The sequence below is a fragment of the Sceloporus occidentalis genome, unplaced genomic scaffold (assembly GCF_023333645.1).
Source record: "Sceloporus occidentalis isolate IW3139 unplaced genomic scaffold, rSceOcc1.0.p SCAF_79, whole genome shotgun sequence".
Taxonomy (NCBI): Eukaryota; Metazoa; Chordata; class Lepidosauria; order Squamata; family Phrynosomatidae; genus Sceloporus; species Sceloporus occidentalis.
In genome coordinates, this window is record NW_028317059.1 from 205966 (window position 1) to 217555 (window position 11590).

Consider the following 11590-nt stretch of genomic DNA (forward strand, 5'->3'; position numbering starts at 1 on the left):
TCTGTTCATTGTATTTATCCTTTTTTTGCATTCTGAAACCACTTAGCCCTAATTATTGCTACAAGAGAGCTTCACCCCTACATTTGTTTCACATACCTATGCTTTTCCGGTAGACTGTAAGCTCACGAGCGGGGCCCTCATAAGCCCACCATTCCTGCCATGAACTTTGTATAAACTACCATAAGGCTAGATGGCAAGCTCACAGCAAGATTCTTAACTCCTGATGTGTCTGTATGCATTAATGTATTTGTGTTATTAAATGTGTCAACTGCCCCAATTGAATTGTACATTGTTGCGTAACTTAGTAAATAAAAGGTAATAATAATAATTAGCCAGTTAGGAATAGACTTGGGCACCAGGGGGCTCTTCGTGTTCGTCTTCGTGCTCGTCTTCGGGGAAAAAAAAATCTTCGTATTCCGCGAATATTCGCCCGTTCCTGTCTTCTCTTCGGGCGAATATTCGCGGACATTCTTCGTGCTCGTTTAATCTTCGTTTTCCTCCTGGTTGCCTAGCAGGGGTTAATACGGGGTTAATAACACATCACAGCAGCAGCAGCTGCCGTGAAGGTACGTGTGTGCAGCTCTATTGGTCGTTTCGGCAGGGGGCTGGTCTGGCATCAACGAGTGAATTGCAGAACTGCAGAATGCACTTCATTCGTTGATGGCAGGCGAGCCCCCTGCCGAAACGACCAATAGAGTTGCACACACATACCGAGGTGTACTGTCCATAGATGTTTAATAAAAGAATAGGGAATATTTTACATTTTTAAATTGATTTTGGACCACTTTACATGCCTAACATTTGCTACCTATTTACAATGGCATACTTTGCAACAACCCAACTTACTTATTGGACAGGACTGGAAAATAGCAGGACTGTCCACCAAAATCTTGGGTGTGTTGGCAGGTATGCTGATGGAAAAATGTTGGACAAGAACTAAAAAATAGCTTAGGGTTAATGTACGGTTATGTTTAAGATTAGTAGCAGTGCACTGGTTTGGTTAAAGATGGATTATGTCTAAATAATAATAATTTAATTTTAATGTTTTTTTTAAAAAAAAAATAGGGGTTTATTTAAATGTATTTTAAAGTTAGATTTATTATTTAGTACTTGATTATATTTATTAAATGTTTATAGTAGCGTTACCTACCGAGCTATAACTACCTATGTGTATTTGCATTTTGCATACCTAGTTTAGCTAAATTAGATGGGACAGGACTGGAAAAAAGCAGGACTGTCCCTGAAAAAGTTGGGTCTGTTGGCAGGTATGTGGATGGAAAAATGTTATAGGGTGAAGTGTGAGTTATAGTGTTAATGTAATGCTATTAGTGAGTGAAGGCCAGGGCAAATAACAAGGAAAAGGTCCTTGTGTTTTGTGCATTGTAAGTGTGTGTGTATGTGTGTTATGTGTGATGTCACTGTGTGTTATATGTGTTATATGTGTTATTGTGTGTGTTATGTTTGGTTGGTTGTGTATCAGAAGGAAAATAATGAAATGGAAAAGGAAATGGGAAAGGCAAATGAGTGGGCAATTGGCGACCCGCTCACCTGTTTCACCCCAGGGCAAAGCACCCAAACACTGTCAGTCTTAGACGTTTGGCAGCAGACTTCCAGAGCTCAGACACAAGGCCCTAGCGTAAGCTGGCCACTCCGGCGGAGGTAGCAGGCGTTGCCACACCGCAAACAGAGGCAGCCAGGGGGGAGAAACTGCCCTTACCATTAGGGACATTTTGGGCATGACTCTAGCCAGGAAGCGAACTGGCAGAGAAGAGATGCTGGCACCACCACCAGCAGCAGCATTGAAAAGGCGAATGAGTGGGCAATTGGCGACCCACTCACCTGTTTCACCCCAGGGCAAAGCACCCAAACACTGTCAGTCTTAGACGTTTGGCAGCAGACTTCCAGAGCTCAGACACAAGGCCCTAGCGTAAGCTGGCCACTCCGGCGGAGGTAGCAGGCGTTGCCACACCGCAGACAGAGGCAGCCAGGGGGGAGAAACTGCCCTTACAATTAGGGACATTTGAGGCATGACACTAGCCAGGAAGCGAACTGGCAGAGAAGAGATGCTGGCACCACCACCAGCAGCAGCATTGAAAAGGCGAATGAGTGGGCAATTGGCGACCCACTCACCTGTTTCACCCCAGGGCAAAGCACCCAAACACTGTCAGTCTTAGACGTTTGGCAGCAGACTTCCAGAGCTCAGACACAAGGCCCTAGCGTAAGCTGGCCACTCCGGCGGAGGTAGCAGGCGTTGCCACACCGCAGACAGAGGCAGCCAGGGGGGAGAAACTGCCCTTACAATTAGGGACATTTGAGGCATGACACTAGCCAGGAAGCGAACTGGCAGAGAAGAGATGCTGGCACCACCACCAGCAGCAGCATTGAAAAGGCGAATGAGTGGGCAATTGGCGACCCACTCACCTGTTTCACCCCAGGGCAAAGCACCCAAACACTGTCAGTCTTAGACGTTTGGCAGCAGACTTCCAGAGCTCAGACACAAGGCCCTAGCGTAAGCTGGCCACTCCGGCGGAGGTAGCAGGCGTTGCCACACCGCAGACAGAGGCAGCCAGGGGGGAGAAACTGCCCTTACAATTAGGGACATTTTGGGCATGACTCTAGCCAGGAAGCGAACTGGCAGAGAAGAGATGCTGGCACCACCACCACCACCACCACCACCAGCAGCATTGAAAAATTGGAAAGGCGAATGAGAGGGCAATTGGCGACCCGCTCACCTGTTTCACCCCAGGGCAAAGCACCCAAACACTGTCAGTCTTAGACGTTTGGCAGCAGACTTCCAGAGCTCAGACACAAGGCCCTAGCGTAAGCTGGCCACTCCGGCGGAGGTAGCAGGCGTTGCCACACCGCAGACAGAGGCAGCCAGGGGGGAGAAACTGCCCTTACAATTAGGGACATTTGAGGCATGACACTAGCCAGGAAGCGAACTGGCAGAGAAGAGATGCTGGCACCACCACCAGCAGCAGCATTGAAAAGGCGAATGAGTGGGCAATTGGCGACCCACTCACCTGTTTCACCCCAGGGCAAAGCACCCAAACACTGTCAGTCTTAGACGTTTGGCAGCAGACTTCCAGAGCTCAGACACAAGGCCCTAGCGTAAGCTGGCCACTCCGGCGGAGGTAGCAGGCGTTGCCACACCGCAGACAGAGGCAGCCAGGGGGGAGAAACTGCCCTTACAATTAGGGACATTTGGGGCATGACACTAGCCAGGAAGCGAACTGGCAGAGAAGAGATGCTGGCACCACCACCAGCAGCAGCATTGAAAGGGCGAATGAGTGGGCAATTGGCGACCCACTCACCTGTTTCACCCCAGGGCAAAGCACCCAAACACTGTCAGTCTTAGACGTTTGGCAGCAGACTTCCAGAGCTCAGACACAAGGCCCTAGCGGAAGCTGGCCACTCCGGCGGAGGTAGCAGGCGTTGCCACACCGCAGACAGAGGCAGCCAGGGGGGAGAAACTGCCCTTACAATTAGGGACATTTTGGGCATGACTCTAGCCAGGAAGCGAACTGGCAGAGAAGAGATGCTGGCACCACCACCACCACCACCACCACCAGCAGCATTGAAAAATTGGAAAGGCGAATGAGAGGGCAATTGGCGACCCGCTCACCTGTTTCACCCCAGGGCAAAGCACCCAAACACTGTCAGTCTTAGACGTTTGGCAGCAGACTTCCAGAGCTCAGACACAAGGCCCTAGCGTAAGCTGGCCACTCCGGCGGAGGTAGCAGGCGTTGCCACACCGCAGACAGAGGCAGCCAGGGGGGAGAAACTGCCCTTACAATTAGGGACATTTGAGGCATGACACTAGCCAGGAAGCGAACTGGCAGAGAAGAGATGCTGGCACCACCACCAGCAGCAGCATTGAAAAGGCGAATGAGTGGGCAATTGGCGACCCACTCACCTGTTTCACCCCAGGGCAAAGCACCCAAACACTGTCAGTCTTAGACGTTTGGCAGCAGACTTCCAGAGCTCAGACACAAGGCCCTAGCGTAAGCTGGCCACTCCGGCGGAGGTAGCAGGCGTTGCCACACCGCAAACAGAGGCAGCCAGGGGGGAGAAACTGCCCTTACCATTAGGGACATTTTGGGCATGACTCTAGCCAGGAAGCGAACTGGCAGAGAAGAGATGCTGGCACCACCACCAGCAGCAGCATTGAAAAGGCGAATGAGTGGGCAATTGGCGACCCACTCACCTGTTTCACCCCAGGGCAAAGCACCCAAACACTGTCAGTCTTAGACGTTTGGCAGCAGACTTCCAGAGCTCAGACACAAGGCCCTAGCGTAAGCTGGCCACTCCGGCGGAGGTAGCAGGCGTTGCCACACCGCAGACAGAGGCAGCCAGGGGGGAGAAACTGCCCTTACAATTAGGGACATTTTGGGCATGACTCTAGCCAGGAAGCGAACTGGCAGAGAAGAGATGCTGGCACCACCACCACCACCAGCAGCAGCATTGAAAAATGGGAAAGGCGAATGAGTGGGCAATTGGCGACCCACTCACCTGTTTCACCCCAGGGCAAAGCACCCAAACACTGTCAGTCTTAGACGTTTGGCAGCAGACTTCCAGAGCTCAGACACAAGGCCCTAGCGCAAGCTGGCCACTCCGGCGGAGGTAGCAGGCGTTGCCACACCGCAGACAGAGGCAGCCAGGGGGGAGAAACTGCCCTTACCATTAGGGACATTTGATTCATGACACTAGCCAGGAAGCGAACTGGCATCGAAGAGACACTGGCACCACCACCAGCAGCAGCAGCAGAATTGGGAAAGGCGAATGAGTGGGCAATTGGCGACCCACTCACCTGTTTCACCCCAGAGCAAAGAATCCAAACACTGTCAGTCCTTGGCGTTTGGGAGCGGACTTCCAGAACTCAGACACAAGGCCCTAGCGTAAGCTGGCTACACCGGCGGAGGTAGCAGGCGTTGCCACACCGCAACAAGTGCAACCAGGGGGGAGAAACTACCCTTACCATCAGGGACATTCGAGGCATGACACTAGCCAGGAAGCGAACTGGCATTGAAGAGAGACACTGGCACCACCACCAGCAGCAGCAGAATTGGGAAAGGCGAATGAGTGGGCAATTGACGACCCGCTCACCTGTTTCACCCCAGGGCAAAGCATCCAAGCACTGTCAGTCCTTGGCGTTTGGGAGCAGACCTACAGAACTCAGACACAAGGCCCTAGCGTAAGCTGGCTACACCGGCGGAGGTAGCAGGCGTTGCCACACCGCAGCAAGTGCAACCAGGGGGGAGAAACTACCCTTACCATCAGGGACATTCGAGGCATGGCACTAGCCAGGAAGCGAACTGGCATTGAAGAGAGACACTGGCACCACCACCAGCAGCAGCAGAATTGGGAAAGGCGAATGAGTGGGCAATTGACGACCCGCTCACCTGTTTCACCCCAGGGCAAAGCATCCAAGCACTGTCAGTCCTTGGCGTTTGGGAGCAGACCTACAGAACTCAGACAGAAGGCCCTAGCATAAGCTAGCTACACCGGCGGAGGTAGCAGGCGTTGCCACACCGCAGCAAGTGCAACCAGGGGGGAGAAACTACCCTTTCCATTAGGGACATCTGAGGCATGATTTCAGCCAGGAAGCGAACTGGCAAAAGATACTGGCACCACCACCAGCAGCAGCGTTGGAAACGGAAAAAGGTGAATGAGTGGGCAATTGACGACCCACTCACCTGTTTCACCCCAGGGCAAAGCATCCAAAGACTGTCAGTCCTAGGCGTTTGGGAGCGGACTTACAGAGCTCAGACACTAGGCCCTAGCGTAAATTGGCTACACCAGCGGAGGTAGCAGGCATTGCCACACCGCAGCAAGTGCAACCAGGGGGAGAAACTACCTTAAACATTAGAGAGAAAAAATTTAACTTTCCAAGCTAAGAGCTGGGTAACCCAATTTGGGCAGATTGAATTTAAGAAAGGCAATCTGCTCCATCAGATGAGGTGCCATGCGTGAGCGCTGTGGACTCAGTATGTTTCCAGTCATAGAAAACACGCGCTCACTTTGAACAGTGGTTGGCGGACATGATAGAAGCTGCTGCGCAACCCATGAGAGTGCAGGCCACACACTCTTCTTTTCATCCCAGTAGCTAAGAGGATCAACATTAGGAGCAGAAGGAACTTCACAGAGGTAAAGTTTGACCATTTCAGCAGCACTACTCTCCTTTCTGCTGCTAGCTCTGTCAGATGGTCCAACTATACTGCCAAGTGCCTCTTCCCAAAACGCAGCTGCTCCACTCAGCTGTGTTGTGCTGCTTGTGGCACTGCTGCTGATGCTGCTGCTAGGGGTAGCAGACCACATCATCTCTTCCTCCTCCTGCACCTCACCCTCCTCGGACAGCATTCCCATTTTACGCTGCCAGTCACGCACCTTGTTGACCAATTGCTCCCGGTAGCTACTGAGAACATTGAATTTCAAAGCTAGCTTTCCCTTAATTCTTGGATCACAAAGGCACGCTAGCATCATTTCGGGACTCTCTTCCATTCGCTTGCGAAGGTGTACTTTTAGCAGATCCTTCAGCTTCCTGACTATGGCTGCTACGTCAGGATGTAGAGTGCCACCTTGAACAGCCTCACGGTTTCCAAGGAACACATCCATCTTGCTGCCTAGATGGGAGAACACAGGGATTACCTGGGCCAGACTGGCAGTGTTTGAGCTTAAATTTTCTGTGGCATCCCTGAATGGTTTAAGGACTGCCACTAGCTGGGCGATCACTGTCCAATCCTCCCTATTCAATGGAGAGGTAATCCCAATATTGTGCTCTGAGGCAAGATTATGGATTGCCCTCTGCTGCTCCAAAATCCTCTCTAGCATGTCTAACGTGGAGTTCCACCGTGTACTGACATCCTGACGTAGGCAGTGTACGGGAAGACCTGACCTCGCCTGCTCTTCCCTCAAAAGTTGGCTAGCCTTAACACTATGGTGAAAGTGCCCAGCGATCTTTCTGCAGCGGGACAGAACTACTGCTGCCACATTAGTTCCTTCTGACATTGCTGCCTTCACTACAAGATGGATGATGTGGGCTGCACAGCGCACACCAACAATATGACCATCTCGCAGCGCTTTCACCATATTGGCACCTCCGTCAGTTACCACAAAACCAACTTCAACATTGGTGCCCGCCTCTGCTCCCACCCAAAGGCTAAACATTTTCCTAATCGCATGCAGAATATTTTGGGAAGTGTGCTTTTCATCCATCACTTCTGCATGGAGAAGGAATGATCGGTAGCCTGCTGCAGCAACTTCCTTAGACACACCGGGCTGCCACCAGTGTGCTGTCAAAGAAAGAAAGGCATGCTGGGCGCTAGGTGCACTCCACAAATCTGTAGTGAAATGAACACACTGACCAGCAGCCTTGGAAAGCTCCTCTTTCACTGCTGCAACACAGGACCGATACAGCGAGGGGACAATGTTCCTGCTGAAAGTGGAACGTGACGGAACTGTGTATTGTGGAGCCACAGCCGCCATCAATTGTTTGAAAGGCTCCCCTTCAATCATGGAGAAGGATGCCCCTCCAACAGCAATGAACTGACCAATAAGTCGCGTTACTTTATTGGCCTGCTGTTTGGGCATCGTTCTCTTGGAGTGGAATGCCCCAAATTCTTCCAGGGTGGGCTGGGCATGCAGTGCTCCAACCTGCCTTGGTCTCTGGCTGCCAGCACTAGTTGCTGCTGCTGCTGCTGCTGCTGCTATTGGCTCAGAAGAAGAAGCTGTTGGGGTTTTTCCACGGCCACCAGCTATGCTGCCTGCACTAAGTTTTACCTCTGCATCTTTCCCCAATAGCACAGTGTTGTGTTGAGTGCTGAGGTGATGCTTCATGCTAGCACTGGTAAAATGGCCAGACACTTTCCCTCTGCTTATTAGCTTCCCACAATGTTTGCACTTTCCATAGCGCCCTTCTTCAACATTTTCAAAGTGCTCCCAAATTGGGGCGCGCATAGCCTTGGCGTGTGCCTTGGGTGCTGCTCTTACTGCTCGGGGTGGATGAACAGAGGCAGAACTAGTGGTGGTGGGACTGGTGGTAACAGTACTGGCCATAGTGGGACTGCTAATTGCTTTAGATTTGCTAGGTTTTGCTGCTGCTGCTGGTGGTGGTGATGGTGATGATCGTAGCGGAGAAGGTGGAGGCTCAGGGGAAAATTGTGCACTAGTCATTTGGACACTGCTCCCTGAGGAATCTGATTCCTGACCACTCATCTCCTCTACTTCCTCTGGCTCATAGTCTAGCTCTTCATTAGCCAGATCGAATGGAATTCCTGCTAGGCTGGAGCTAAGACTGATATCGTCGTGAGACTCGTGACTAGTAGTAGTGCGAGCAGGAAGAATAGACTCTGCACTTGGCCTCTCAGTCTCAGGCTCCTCTGCTACCTCGCTAGGTGGAGTTCCACTATGTGTAGCCCTCTCTCTAACTGTCTTTACAAAAATTTTGTAAGGACTTGGTGGCTTGCTAGAGGTACTAGGAGGACATGGCGTGGCGGTACCAGTGGGAACAGTAGGCGCAGCACTAGTGGTGGTAGAGGCGGGGGTGGTGGTGGTGGTGGTTTTCCCTACAAAGGAATGAGATCGCTTTGGTTTGGGACCCCTCTGAGTCTTGCTGCTAATTTGGCTCTGCTTGGTACCTTGCATGCTGCTGGTGGATGGGGAAGATGCTGCTTGGGGCAAAAGGCACTTCTTTTTAGTCACTGGGCTGGTACTACTTGTGCTACCCTTTAACTTTGAACGTGCTTCTGGTGCTTTAGGCTTTCCGTAAAAAACCATAGAGCTTGTGGGCCTAGCCGCACTACTACTGCCTGCTTTTGGTGCCTTTCCTTTACTTGATGATCCTTCAAGCAATGCTTCCCCAAATGATAAGCGAGAGCTTGGCCTACTTGGCCGACTAGACTGACGCAAAGGCTGCATCTTAGAGCTGGTGGTGGTGCTGGTGGTGGTGCTGGTGGTGGTGGTGGTGGTGGTAGATGGAGCTTGTCCCTCCTTAGTCCCAAAAGGAGGATCCATTTCAAATTTTGTGTTGTGTGTGTAGTGTAGTGTAGTGTAGTGTAGTGTTTAAAAAACTATAAAAAAAAAAATAAAAAAATAAAAATAAAAAAAAGGAAAAACGAATTAAAGACAAAAAAATTAGAGGAAGTTCTCTTCAGTGCTACTGCTTAAAAAGTAAAACTATGCACTACTGCACTGTGCTGTGTGCAATCTGCCAAAATCCTAAAGTTATTGAAATTATTAACTCAAGATTAACTATTTAATAACTAGCAGTATTTTATTTTTAATTTGAATTTACACGGACCTAAGAGCTTAGCCTACCACTATGCTAGCCTAAAGCTATATTTCCTTACTATAAGTCTACCTCTAGGCAGACGCTCTCAAACCCACTAAGCTAAAGTGAGGTTAAATCAGATTCAGTATATGATTTATTAATTAATATTAAGTTATATAATATTAATAGATTAGAACTAATTTACTTATATATTATGTATTATAGATAGAAGAATATAGATTATGAATTAGAATTTAGAATTAGAATTACTTATATTATAGATTATGAATTAGAATATTATTATTTATAATATATTATAGATTAAGATTAAAGAAGATTAGAATTATTTTAGTACTACAGCTAGTAGCTTGAAGCTTTGCTTAGTACAGCTCGTCACAGTCAATTTTTCTTGAAAAGAATTAGAAATAAAATAAAATGTCACAGCAAAACAGTTATCTTCACTGCTTGCTGCACTCACTAGCCCAACAAGTTCACTTCACTGATGGACTGAGGTGAGCAAAACACTAAGGGTACTTTTAATAAAATTGAAATAAAATGTAAAATAAATGAGAAAATCTTTGCAAAACAGTTAACGTCACTGCTTGCTGATCAAAAAAAAACACAGCACTTATGCGGCTGCACTCACTAGCCCAACAAGTTCACTTCACTGATGGACTGAGGTGAGCAAAACAAATGAAATAAAATGAAAGATTAATTAAGAAAAATTGACTTGGTCTCTTACTGTTGCTAAAACAAAGCACAAACTATAGAGCTGCAGCACCAGTACTAATAAGATTAGCTGAACTATACGCTAGTAGTAATTAATTAATATTATTACTTTTATTTATAGCTAATTTAATTAACTATTAAGATAAGAAAGAATTAGAGAATTATTGATATTACTGATTTTAGATTAGACACTAGTAGATGTTCTGAATGTCTACAGTACACTCTACACTAGTATACTATTACTAACTATAACTGACAAATATATATATAATTTTATAATGAATTCAATTATTAATTATATTAATTAATATTACTGATTTTAAATTAGACACTAGTAGATGAATGTCTACAGTACACTCTACACTAGTATACTATAGTATATATATATATATATGACTGACAAATATATATATATATATATAATATTATAATGAACTATTAAATTATAGATTCTATTAAATTGTAATTTATAAATTCTATTTAATTTATTTAAGCAGGACAGGCAATAGGCACTAGTGCCAGCCCAGGGCAAGGGCACCCCAGTGCCACTGAGGCACTGGGTGCACTGTCAACTCAACAGCACTTACACTAAAGTTGATGACAAATTAATTTAAAAAAAATTAAATTAATCAAATTATTATTATTAAATATATTAATTAAGTAGCACTGAAGTGAGGATGAAGTACACAGTGAGAAATGGCAGGCTAAGGCTTACCAGTCTCACACAGAACAGAACAATCTCTCTCTGTAACGCTCGGATGCAGCACAGCAGTGTTGCCAAAGCAGTCACAGCGAAAAATGAATGGATCTCTCAGGCAAGCTCTGGTCTTATAAAGGCGCCTTCAGAATTCAAAAAACAGCAGCACAGGCATTGGACGAGACCCTTAGCGTTACGTCACAAGAGTGAGCTGATTGGACAGACGAGGATCAGCTCACTCCTGTTTGAAATTTTGGCGGTTGCGCGGCAAAAACGAAGACGATCACGAAGAATCTTCGATTCTTCGTGATTGTGAGTCTTCGTCTTCGCCTACGGTTTGCCGGCACTGTATTCTGTTCTACGTTCCTTCGGAACGAACAAAAAACCGGCCTCTTCGTGCTCGTTTTCATGTTCGCCCGAAGACGAATGCACAAGTCTAGTTCTTAGACTCATTTTTTGTCCCAACGTTCCCTCTATGGTGTCGGGTGTTCTAAAAGATATGAATTAGTCTGCCTTTTACTGGTCTCTCATCTGTACTTTGTGCCACTGACTCTGCAATCATATTACAATTCCTCAGCTTACACTAATATATATATATATATATATATAATTACACCTAATATAATATATCTCTATCCCCACCACATCTGCAGTTCCAGACCAGTTTTATATTCATGGCTTATGAGGTCCCTTTTGAATCACTTTTGACCTTTTACATGAATCTCTGTATACAATAGCTTTCAGGCTTTGATTTGCATTTTTAGTGATGCATGAAGTATGTGTCCATATCTTGGGCTAATGTTCCAGTAATAAATACAGTTCTAAGTAATAAATACTGCTTTGTTACAGGTACTCTCTCCAGTATTCCTACTGCATTGACTCGCTGGACGGAAGAA